The sequence below is a fragment of the Trachypithecus francoisi genome, unplaced genomic scaffold (genome assembly GCF_009764315.1).
Source record: "Trachypithecus francoisi isolate TF-2019V2 unplaced genomic scaffold, Tfra_2.0 Lachesis_group12, whole genome shotgun sequence".
NCBI classification, from domain to species: Eukaryota; Metazoa; Chordata; class Mammalia; order Primates; family Cercopithecidae; genus Trachypithecus; species Trachypithecus francoisi.
Window position 1 is genome coordinate 59,368,712 of NW_022681457.1, and position 12,206 is coordinate 59,380,917.

The 12,206-nt window shown below is 52.0% G+C and overlaps 1 protein-coding gene across 1 annotated transcript in view; it reads left to right on the top strand.

Moving 5' to 3' along the window:
* Positions 1 to 1,903: 1,903 nt before the first annotated feature.
* Positions 1,904 to 12,206, top strand: part of ZNF536 (zinc finger protein 536) — a 487,592-nt gene continuing 477,289 nt past the window's right edge. The window contains exon 1 of the mRNA XM_033225583.1: positions 1,904 to 2,123. The gene's annotated coding sequence lies outside the window, so the exon portion shown is untranslated. The remainder of the gene's footprint in view (positions 2,124 to 12,206) is intronic.

Here is a 12,206-nt window from a genome sequence, read left to right on the forward strand (position 1 = left end):
GCGCGCCTGGGGATTGGACCACCGGCGGTGAGGGCCCAGGCCCAGCGCCGGAGGCAGCTGCGTCCCGCCCGTCCCCAACGCCGGCACGCCATCCCAGCGCTCCTCCCCACGCAAAGTTTTCTGTGCCTCTCCCCTCACTCTTGGACTGGTTGCTTGCCACCGAATGACTCCTTCAGCTGGAGAGGGGTGGTGATGGGGCGGCTGTGGCATGCCTTTTCTGTATCTTTGCTTTTGATGTCTTGTGGTGCCCTGGTTTAAAACCCGCCAGTCGTCTTGGGGGAGCTCAGTTCGGGCAGGCTGGAGCAAGTCTTACCTGAATCAATGTTTTAAGTGCCCCTGTGGCACGGCGTTTTGAATAATCAATCTGTCTCCATCACTTCTTAATCATGCACAACAACACAGGCCTCTCTCTCTCTCTCTCTTTTTCTCTCTCGCCCTCTCTCTCTCCTCTCTCTTTCGCTCTCCCTCCCTGTATCCTTTTTTTTTTTTTTGTCAACTCTTTTGGATCCTGTCTCTTTGCTATTAACATGCCCAGTGTCACATGCGAGGCTTTTCTTTAAAACAAGTCCCTCATTGGTGTATCTGGATACTTCTTTTATTATTATTATTACTGAATCTTTTTTTCCCATAATGACACCAGGATCATTATATAATCCCATAACAAAGAGGCTTTTTGAGGCACCAGCTTTTGTCAACTCTAGGACAGAGAATCCATAATTGCATTATCCAGCTTTTTCCCCCTTCTTCCCCCTCCTGGCTTCCCAGAAGCCCAACCTCATGCCCCACTCACACCCCCACCTTGTTACTTCTGCTTATATTATTTACCAAAACGTTTGCCCGGAGGATCCGCCTTGCAAAGTTGCCTTAAAAAAGTTATTTTGTTTGATAATTAAGTCCTGGAGCCCATCGCATGATGATTATTCTAGACCCATAAGGCAGAGAACCTGCGTGACGTTTTTCTCGAAGTTTAATTACCGTATGCTAATTTCCTTGCCTACTACGTGATTAATTAAAATCATATTTTCATAATCATTTGGCACTAGTATTGTTTTAGAATTATCATGATCTCCTAAATAGTGTCTGTAAATAAAGTCGCCTCTAATGGCAGGCGCGGGAGGCGAGGCTGAGGACCTCTCCGCGTTTGTATCGCGGCGATTGGCAACATAACTGCCTTATTTACATTAAATACGCCACAAGGTTACAGCGCGGATCAACGTCATTTGATCGCTGATGACTCCCTTAAACGCCCGGGCTGTGACTGATTCTTCGCGTCCCGCTGTCCACCGAGATTCACCCGGAGTTTTTTTTTTTTTTTTTTTTTTCTTTCCTCCCAGAAAAGAAACAGACTTTAAATAGTTTCAGGAGCAGGTAAGAATTACGCCTTTTCCTCGCCCCTTCTCCGTCTCTCTCTCCTCTCTCTCCGTGGCAGTCTCTCTCTCCCTCTCGGCTGGATAAAAAATTCTTTAGTCAAAGGCAGGAATGCAAAGTAGTGACAAGGAAGGGGCTGATATATGTCTCAGTAACGAGTCTGACAATCAGAATGTAGCTCTTGGAGAATAGATAGATTTTAATAAGTGTGTTTACATGAGCTCAAGGTCAGAACCAAGCTGCGCTGTGTTAAATGGTTTCTTAGTTGCTAGACAGAGAGAAAAAATGGACGATCACACACCATTCTTTGTAGATTATTATATCAAGGGTTCAGTCTCTGGCTCATCAAAGCTAAATGCCGCAAGACCTATCTAGTTGCTGTGAATTATGCCAGGGCGACAATGGAGAGCGTTTTTAATGGTACAATGCATTTCACCTACCAGATAGGGGGAGGCCGAGCCGGGGATGGGGATGTCTGCTGGGGCTGGGTGATGAGTATCAATGAACGGGGCGATTCTGAAAAGAGGCTGATGAAAATCGAGCCCGCCCTGCCCCGGCTGGGCTGGGAACAGTTCGCAGGGCTCTGCCGAGTGGGCGAGTGAGGCGCGCGAGCAGGGCGCCCGTCCCCCCTCAGCCCCGGAAAATGATCAAGTCAATCGTGTGGGCATGTTTCATTATTCATTGAACACAATCTTTTACAACGCTCCGTTTACGTGCCCGAGTTTGCTCCCGACGCCCGCGTTTCAATGTTTAAGGTAAGGAAAACAAAGGTGGGGGGAGGATCGCGGGGCGCGGCGCGGTGCGGGGGGCGCGGCGCGGGGGGGCAGCGGCGGGTGGGGGGGCAGCTCCGGCGTCCAGGAGGTGGCAAAGTGAGTTTGGACTCTTGGCGCGGCCCCCTGTCCCCTCCCCCTCCCCATCTCGGCGAGGCCTGCCGCTCGGTTCCTTCTCGCCCCATCGCGATTAAAAAATACGGTCTAATTAAATATCCGTGGCTGTGACGTTGGCGAGAGAAGCTGTCAGCGGGTGGGGGGTGGGGAGGAAGAGGAGGAAAACCGAGCCGGCTGCGGCGGCAGGGCATCGTAGGGCGCTAGAGAACTTCGGCGGCGAGCGGGACCGGCTCCTGGGCCGCCGCCTCCCCGCCCGCGGTCCCGGGACCGTTACTTTGAAAAGGAGTCCAGGGCCTGGCGCCCGGCGCGCGATCGGGACCCCGCGCCCAGCTCCGGGGACCCTGCCGGCACCCCCCACCCGCGAGCGGCTCGCGAGCCACTCTCAGGCCCTGGGAAACTTTCAAGAGGGTCTGGGGCTGGGGGGAGTCGAAAGGGGACGGGGGAGGCTGGGGCCGCGGAAACTTCTGCTCAAGTGACTTTCCCCATTTTCTCCTCTGCCTGGGACGGGGGTTCGCCTTGCGCTCCTCCTCCGGTCCGCACTCACTGCGGGGTTCCGGCCCTTCTGCCCGTGGTGATAGGGTAATTTACAACCTTTTTTTTTTTTTTTTAAATTAAAGTTAGCTGATGCTTACAATGTGTCAAACTTGCCGGCGCTGAGAGCCTCTGAGACCTGCCATTTTGTGATTGCATCGGCCTCCTGTGCCCCGGGAGCCTGACCAGGCTGAGGCCAGGGAGTCGGTTTCAGGGCTGAGGTGCCGGGGTCCGAACCCGCGACCCCAGGAAAGGCCGTGGCGCCTGCAAGCGCAGGCAGCGCCCGCAGCACCTGCCCCAGCCGGGCCCCGGCCTGGGGGCCCAGGCGGGGGCCAAAGAGGAAATAAATAAATAAATAAATAAGTAACAGGTTATGGAGGGAACCGAGCCGGCCAGTCCCAGGCTGGAGAAATGAGGCCAATCAGAGCGAGGAAGTGCGGGCGTGGGGGCTCTGGAAGGCAGAGGAGAGGCAGAGCTTGCGGGGCGTCTGGGAAGAGTGCAATCTGGGGGGACGCCTCCCGCCCCCCCCCCCCCAGCGCAGATGTATGACTGGGGTAGGAATTATCTTTTCTGATAAGCCCTTCTGTTTGCCTCAAGACATTATTTTTCGAAGATGAATTGAGGAAAACAGTCGTAGGCGGGGCTCGGGGTGTATTTTAGGCAAAAAAAAAAAAAAAAAAAAAGGTTGGGGGGAGAGCTTTCCTTTGATGAGTAGGAAAGTGTCCAGATCTCGACGCGCCCATCTGTTGCAGTTTTGCAAATAATTTAAAATATAGATATCTCCATATAGACGGATGTATGCGAAGTGAAGGAAGGTCGAAACGCGGGGAAGTTAGGAAAAAAGAAAGAAAAGGGGCTGGGCAGAGAGAGACCTGTTTTGCTCTCTCTTCACTCTGCGGAGGAAACTCCGGCAGGGCTTTCTTTGGGGACAGGTGGAAAGTTAAGTCCCCCCCTTTTCACTTCTGTATTGTGAGTGGTTCCTACTGTCTGCCTCTTGGAGAACATGTCCACCGTTCCCGAGTTAGGTGGAGGATTGGAATGTTGGGGGGCGGGGAGCGTTGGGGTTGAGGGGGCAGTGGCCAGGGGCTGGGGGCCGAGAAAGAGCAGGGCGGGGTCTCAGCCCCGCGCGCGGGTGGCAGCGGCGGCCGGGTTTTGTTTGTCGGATATTGTTATGTCTAACGGGTGCCTCGCCGGAGACGTGATTTGTCAGCTGCCTTCGTTTTCACTTTAGCAGAAAATAAGGCAGCTGCGAGGTGTCCCGGCCTGCGGGGCTCGGGCACCCGGTGCGTCCTGGGGGCCGGGCGTGTGCGCGGGTGGGAGCCTGCGGCCGGCGGGGCCGGGGCGAGGGGCGAACGGGAGGGGCGGAGTGAGCGAGCGCGCTGTGCGGCCCTCCGGTTCCTCCTGCGCCTTCTCCCGGCAGCCGCTGCCGCCGCCGCCGCTGTGCAATTTAGCAGAAATCCGACAGGGGCCGCGTTTGCTGAGCGCATCCCGCGGCCGGGCAGCCGGAGCGGGCCGCCGGGCCCGGTCGGCCGGTGTAGAGGCGGGGAGGGGGCCGGCGGAGGGCACCGGCGGGGAGGGGCGCGGAAAGCAAGCCTGGCCCGAGCGCGCGCAGTCCCCCAACCCTGGTGTCCCGGGCGAGTTCAACAGCCCCGCGCGCCCTGACCTTGGCGCCCCAGTCTCCAGCCAGGGCTTAGGTGAACTTGGGGTGGGGTGTGCGTGCGTGTGTGTGTGTGTGCGTGCGTGCGTGTGTGTGTGTGTGTGTGTGTGGAGGGGGTGGTGAGACTGGGAACGCGCTGTTTTCTTTCCCAGTTTGATATTAGCAACTGGATTTTTACTTTAAGACCGGCTTTGCTCACTGCTGGGGTTGGGGGGGGGCGATCTTTTCCCATCACTCACATCTTTGTTCATTGTTCACTGAGTGGAAGGCAGGCGACTTAAAGAGACGAAAGAGAGGAAAAAGGGGGGAGAGACGGAGAGAGGAAAAAGAGGGGGGTGGCCAGAAGAGGGAAGGAGAGGCGTGCGGATAGGGCCCCCGCCCCCGCCGGGGTCGGGTTTGATGGTGAAATAGTAAACCCACGCATGGAGGGTCGCCGGGAAAGTGGACATTACCGCTTTAATTAACTTCGAGATGCTCCGGCGGCGGGACCTGGCGTAGCCGTGACGCGCCCCCATAAATCTGCCCGGCCCGGGGCTTCTCCGAGAACTCGTACAGTAGCAGCGTCAGATCCAACCCGCGCCTCCAAGTCCGGAGTCCATTTGCATAATTGGATTTTTTTTTTTTTTTGCCTCCTTCTTTCTCCCTGAAACTTGTTTGAAAACCCAAGTGAGAACCGCGACGATCTGCACACTCAAAAGCAAGTGCCAAGTAAGTGCCCTGCGGTGGCCTCGGCGCGCCCCGGGATGAGCGCGCAAAGCCGGGAGCGAGGTGCCGTGAGCCGAGCGCCGCCCCGGGCCGGCCTCGCGTGCGGGCGGCTCGGCGGCGGGAGGACGGCCTCCGCGGGCTCCGGGACTGCCCGGCTGGCTGCCCACACAACTTTTTTTTTTTTTCTGCCGTCTCCCGACTTTTCGGGCCAGGTGAAGTGTTTGGGCCACGCGTGTACCTGTGGCGAGACTCGGGAAGCGATCTTGGGGGGGCGCGCGGTCGCAGTTGGGCATCTCGCCTGGGTCGGAGGCGGGCGGTCGGTCCCAGTCCCCGCCGCTGAGGGCAGAGCTGCGGGCGAGCGGGGCCGGCTGCTGGTCGCGCCGCGCCGTAGATGCAATCCTGTAGCCAAATGCTTCCCCCATTATTCTAAGGTTTGTGTCTGCGTGTGCGTGTGTGTATGTGTGTGTTTGCGCTGTGCTTTTAAACAGAAAGAAAAGCAACCAAAACAAGAGCAGGAAGGGCTTTTTCCTTAGCTCGTCCCCCTTCCCCCAGCATCATTTATTTCTTTTGCTTGAAGGAGAGAGTGCAGACCTTCTTTGCTAAAGACAGGGTCACCGAGAGATTGACAATTCTGTTGGAAATGCCATCAATCCTATAGCGAAAACGTAGCTGCATTTATAAAATACCAACTCTTGCCTGATAAGGAAAGTGGTTTCACAGTATCTCAAATTTTATTAAAAATATATAATATTATTGTAATGATTATTTACAGCGTTCAGAACCCAGGGGAAAAGTCGATTTGCTTGGAGAAAGACTAGAACCCTAGTTCGTGTTTGCCGGGCCAGCCAGGGAACTTGCCTGGGCCTGCGCCCACCACCCTGCTTGGAAGCTGCTGGGGGGCTCAGCTTTCAGTCCAGGGAGTCGCAGGGGGTCGCCCCTGCAGCCCTCTGGCCTCTGCTCGGGGAGAGCCCAGGGCTTCTGGCTGAAAGCTGCTTTAGTTATGATGTCATTCTGATAGCGGAGTGCAAATGTCTCCTGATTCCACCATTAACCGCCTGGCTGATTTGCTTGGTAATGATAGCACTGACGTCCTGCTCCCTGACAAATGCGGAACCGCCGAGCCCTAGGAATTAACTTTTCCCCCCACTGAGCAGAAACCCGGCTGCCAGAAGTCTCAGCACTGGGCCTCTGCCTGTGGACTTTCTCTGCCTCAGTCCCAGACACTGACATAGATGACAGGCCCCTGGGCCGAGGGACCCGTTTTCCCAAAGTTTAGAAAACTTTTAAGACTTTCATTTCCAGAAGACCCTTAATCTGGTCAAACTTAAATGCATTGTGACCAGGCAGAGATATTTGCATGTGACGGAAGGCCTGGACTCCGAGACCATTGCATGGAAGATTTGCCTCCTACCTTCAGCCCCTTAACTGTGTCTTCATGTTAATATCACTGCAAGTCAAACGGATTTAGTGTTGATTTTTAAATAGTGTACAATGATTTAAGATTTCTTTTGATTTACTGTTCAAATGAAATTTACATAAATGTGATGAAAATGAACTTAACATCTGGGCGTATGAGAAAAGGTTAGTACTTCATATGTCATCTGAGGGAAAGTCTCTAAAATGCTTTCACCCTAAACTGGGTTTGGGGAAACAGTTCCTGGAGACATAAATGGTAATTATGGGGAACCTGGAGAAAACGCTTTCAATAAATTTGCATTCTGTTGGACTAGCGCTCTGAAAGCCCATCTTGTTCTGTGCCTGGAGTGGTTAACTTCTAAGCAGGCTGGAGATCTTCGCAACTCAGCAACTTAACTGCTGGCCGGGCTGTCTTCACGGAAGACTTGGGGCAGGCAGGGAGCGACAGTCATGCTGTTCTGGTCCAAGTCAGAGGCCAATAACCCCCATTATTGGAGAGGACAGAGAGGCAGCTAGAAGGTGCAGCCCGACTTCCCACAGTTGCCCATGGGGTACTGAAGGCAGTGCTGAGATGTGGAATCGTTGCTCACTGAACCCCAAAAAGCTGAATGATTAGGTTTGTTCGCTTTGCCTTAGGTAACCAAAGAAATTTCCGTCAGCTCCACGAGCCCATTCAAGTGAACTCTGAACTCCATCTTACTTTTGAGCAAGAGAAGCTTATCTCTGGCATCAGGAAATCAGAATTAAACAGCCTTCCCCAAATGTGGTTGCCTTTTGCTCAAAAGTTGGCTGTGAATGGCACAGGTGTTTTTAAAGTGCCTTGAATGGAGGGGGAAGAAAGACAGCAATGATACTCATGAGAATATAGATGAACTTTTTTTTTTTTATGAGAAGAGTATCATAAAAGAAGAAAGCAAATAGATTTATTTTTCCAGGCTGAATGAGGACAATTATAGCTTTTTAACATCTTTGGATTTAGTGTTTTTAATAAGCCTTTTAAGTAAGCTGAAATATCAGCTTGCATTTTGTTCTCAACATTATTTAAAGTGAGACTTGATGCAAATTTAAAAACAGAAGCGGGTTTTCTGCAGGTCGACATTTGTCCATACGAAGGAGAGAAGTCTCTTCCAGGGCCTGTCTGCCAGGACGTAGGGCAGGCCAGTGCTCAGCCCTGCCTCAGCCTATCTCCAAGTGAGGCCTTAGATTTGCGCTGGAAGGACAGAGGTGGTCAGGTGGCATCTCTCAAGCTGTGAAGGCTGGATTTTGGGGTCTAAAAGCAGGGCACAAACTCACTCACATTGCTACTAGTGGGACCTTGTGAGAGGAGGGTCTTCCTCTGAACTCACACCTGCTATGTACACTGGCACCTTCTCTAGAATGTGCCAGGGCAGGGTCTGGGCTGAGGCTGTGGAGGAGTTGGAGGGAAGGGAGCAGGGCCAGTGGGGAGGAGGGGGAGGGAGGTCTCTGTCTGCCTGGTTGGTCTCACCTGTGTACTTCATGCGGTACCTGCTCAGGAGTTGTTGGAAGGGAAGCCTTTTGCCCAGGAGAGGGATTGGTTGTTCAGGTCTAGACTCTTCAGGCTGCTGTAATGTTCCCCTTGGTGGCATTGAATGTCCTTAGAGGAGTGAGCAGATAATGTGTGTGGTCAGAATGGGCTAAGCCAGGGAGTGGCCCCCTAGGTTGTGGTGGTGATGGTGGTGGTGGTGATGTGTGTGTGTCTGTCTGTGTGTGCTGGAGAAGGGTGCTGCCTGCTAGAAATACTTGTTCTGAGATGATTTCCTTTTAACCCCCAATTGTGCTATCCAGGATAGACTGGTGAGTTTGTAATGTACATGTGTGTTGGAGGGGTTGGGGTGGAAATAAATGAAGGAATCAGGAAATACAAGAGAATATGCACCCTCAGAATAGAGACACTAGGAAACACAGGCCAGTTTTCTGAACCCCCCCTCCTTTTTTCCCAAAAGAAGGCAAACATGGATGGAAGCCCCCTCAGGAAGGTGGGCTGTGCGGGAAGCCATCTGGCCCACCTGGGGTGGGTGTGGGGACCTCCCCCGGCCAGTTGATGCCATCAACAGGCTCCTGTTGACTGTGCCTGGTGATAAAGGCTGCTGTGGCTGGTTCTGTTGGCTCCCTGAGAGTCTCCTCTCAGCTTTTGATTTTTAAAAAATAAATTTTCAACTTTTATTTTAGCTTCAGGGGGTACATGTGCAGGGCTGTTATGTGGGTACATTGTGTGATATTGAGGTTTGGGGTACAATGCATCCTGTCACCCAGGTAGTGAGCACGGTACCCAGTAGTTAGTTTCTCAGCCCTTCTGTCCCTGCCTTTCTCCCTCCTCTAGTGTCCCCCAGTATCCATTGTTGCCGTCTTTATATTAATGTGTACCCAATCTTTACCTTCCACTTATACATGAGCACATGCTGTATTTGGTTTTCTGTTCCTGCGTTAATTCGCTTAGGATAATGAGCTTTCACTTTTAAAAATCACTGTAGATCTCTGGTCTTTCTCTTAGAGTGGAGTTTTTGCTACTATAAGCAGCATCAAGTACTTGGCTTTTCACATGCTCTGAGCCTGCTCGAGGTGGGGTTTATTTTCCCGAAGAGACAAGATTCAGATGAGAGTGAGGCTTGGGTGGAACTTAACAGATGAACCTGGGCATCATTTCTCCAGCTCAGGGCACTCGTGGGAGTCCGTGCTGTGCGTTGTAGGATGTTTGGGAGCGTCCCCGGCTTCTACCCCACTAGATGCCAGTAGCACCCCCCAGCTATGATAATAAAAAATGTCTCCAGACATTTCTATATCTCCCCTGGGGAGAATCAAGCTTATTTCCCACACTTTATGCTCTGGGCCTCGTCTTGGGCCTCTTCAGGGGGGTGGGAGGTCAGCTGTGGTCCTACCTTTGGGGACTGCACAAGCTGATGGGGAGACAGACATATCCTGGTGCCCTGTAAGTCCTGGGGGCTGGGCTGAGTACCAAACAGGGGAAGACCCAGGGATCTGAGAGGGGAGAGAACTTCCACATGGTTGAATGGTATCTGAGCAAAGGCATGGGGCCCAGCTCTGACTGTTTAGAAGTCAATTGCACATGGAGGTGGTGCCAGGGGTGGGAGCGGGGCGGGGGGAGGAGGTTGGGGGGAGAAGCTCATCCCTAGCCCCTGACTGTGACATTGCAAACTAAGCAGTGGAAAGCATAGTTCTTAGGCTCAGAGTGAGTTGAGGCTGGGCACTTTGCTGGCAGAATAATGATACTTTTCTCTTTTTTTAACTTTAAGAGACAGAGCCTTGCTCTGTCACCCAGGCTGAAGTGCAATGGTGCAATCACGGCTCACCGTAGCCTCGATCTGGGTTCAAGTAATCCTCCCACTTTAGCCTCCTGAGTAGCAGGCACACATCACCACACCTAGGTAGTTTTTAACAATTTTTTTTTTTTTTTAGAGATGGGGTCTTGCTATGTTGCCCAGGCTAGTTTCAAACTCCTGGCCTCAAGCAATCCTCCCACCTCGGCCTCCCAAAGTGTTGGGATTATAGGCGTAAGCCACTGCACCTGGCTGTCCATTTTTGAGTATTTACTGTGTGCAAGGCACAGCTCCTAGTGCTTTACACCTTCCTTATGGCAGGTACTATATATGTCCTGAATTCGGGAAGGGAAACTGAGGCAATGGGAGGGGTAGGTGGTGGATCTAGGATTAGACCCATCCTTTATGTCTCTGGAGTTGGCACGCTCAGCCCATCTACTGCTGCAAAGCATCTCCCTTGACCCACGTTCAGCTGCCGTTTCTGGGACCAGATTCACAGCAGGACCTCTGTGATTTGCTCCTGAGTCTCAAAGCTCATCCACCACACCCTGACACCAGGCTTGGGGGCTGGTAGGGCCAGAGCAAGCACTCTTTGGGGTGGACCGAAGCCTCCAGGTGGGTGGTGGCAGGAAGGTAATGTGGATGCTTCAAAGGCATGAAGAGATGCAGGAAGGAAAATCAGTCTATAAGTTTCCCCCTTTCCTCTACCTACTATTCTCAGTCTGTGGCTTTCCAATGAGAAAATTAAGTGCCGTTATGACACAGGAGAAATGATCACCGTAGGCTTGAGCTGACATTAACCTGAAAGTTTTCTATCTAGGCATTACAGCTTTGATTGCCTGAGCCGTGTTTAGTTGGGTCTTTGATGACCTCAGTGGTCCTGGTTCCTGGGGAGTACATTTCTGGCCCTCTACCTCCTTCTTGGCTCTTAAGCCAGATGCTGGGAGGCCACCTCTCCACTGGTGACTCTGTTTGTCTATTTGGGACCACCAAGCTCCTTCCCTCCCGCCCCTCCCCCCCCCCTTTTTTTTCAGACAGAGTCTCCCTCTGTCACCCAGGTTGGAGTGCAGTGGCGCGATCTTGACTCACTGCAACCTCCACCTCCCAGGTTCAAGGAGTCCTCCCGCCTCAGCCTCTCAAGTTGCTGGGATTACAAGTGTGTGCCACCACACCTGGCTAATTTTTGTATTTTTAGTAGAGACGAGGTTTCACCATGTTAGCCAGGCTGGTCTCAAACTCCTGACCTCAGGTGATCCACCTGCCTTGGCCTCCCAAAGTGCTAAGATTACAGGCATGAGCCACTGTGCCTGGACTCCTTTACATTTTTTAGGCTTTTTGTTGCTTTATTACTAAATTACGCACACACACACACACGTGCACACGCAAACGCACACACACACACACCATGAAGTAGCTTTACTTAGGTTGTGAAAGCCCACCTAAAATCGAGATTAATCACAGAAATGCCCATTCAGCCTTAATTGTAATGATGGTCTGGTTTGCATTTCTGAGATTCCCTCATAATTCCCATAGATTTGAAGGACAGTTTGGTTCATGCAAGGACCAGATCGGGAGGTGGCATTAATTCAGCAGACATTCCTGCTTGTGGTTTCCAGGCATGGGAGGAAGGGAACGTCTGGGGCTCTTCGGTGGAGGTATGCAGAGGTGGCCACAACATTGACACCTGCAGTGGCCACTGTTGGCTGCTGACCCCATGCCAGGCACTGCATTCCACACCCCAGGTGCATTATCTTGCTTAGTTCTTTTAACGCCCCAGGGAAGGGCCTCCTTGGGGCAGCTTCTGCAGTGGGCAAACTGGGGGGTGTAGCAACTTGTTGCCACCCATGGCTGTGGCATGGCCGAGCAGGCATTGGAAGCCAGCTGCATTGGCCTGGGAGGTGCATGTCTCAACGTTGTCTGCACTCCTGCCTCCCTAAACTGTCCTTAGCACTGAGAACAAAGTCATCCTTCCAAATAACGTTAACCCGCCTTGAAAAGGAAAGTTAAAAATGTCAACCGGAACTTGCTACTTTGAGAAAATATACATTGTTGTGAATTTGTTATTAAGAGGAAGAAAATATTTGGAAACGCTGTGTCAGCTAACAAGTAACTATAGAGACAGCAAACAGATCACAGACCACATAGATATTACATATAAAATTTAATCTCTTTGAATAGCTTGATATTTAATTTTATCTTTTGAAATATCTAGAAACACTTATCCCTTATTGACTAGAGAAAAAAAGTGGCTTATACAATTTTTGTGTGTGGTTATTTTCCCAAAATTTTAATTCTCGATTAAAATCTATTTAAATCAAATCAGGCAATGTCTTCCAAATTATTATG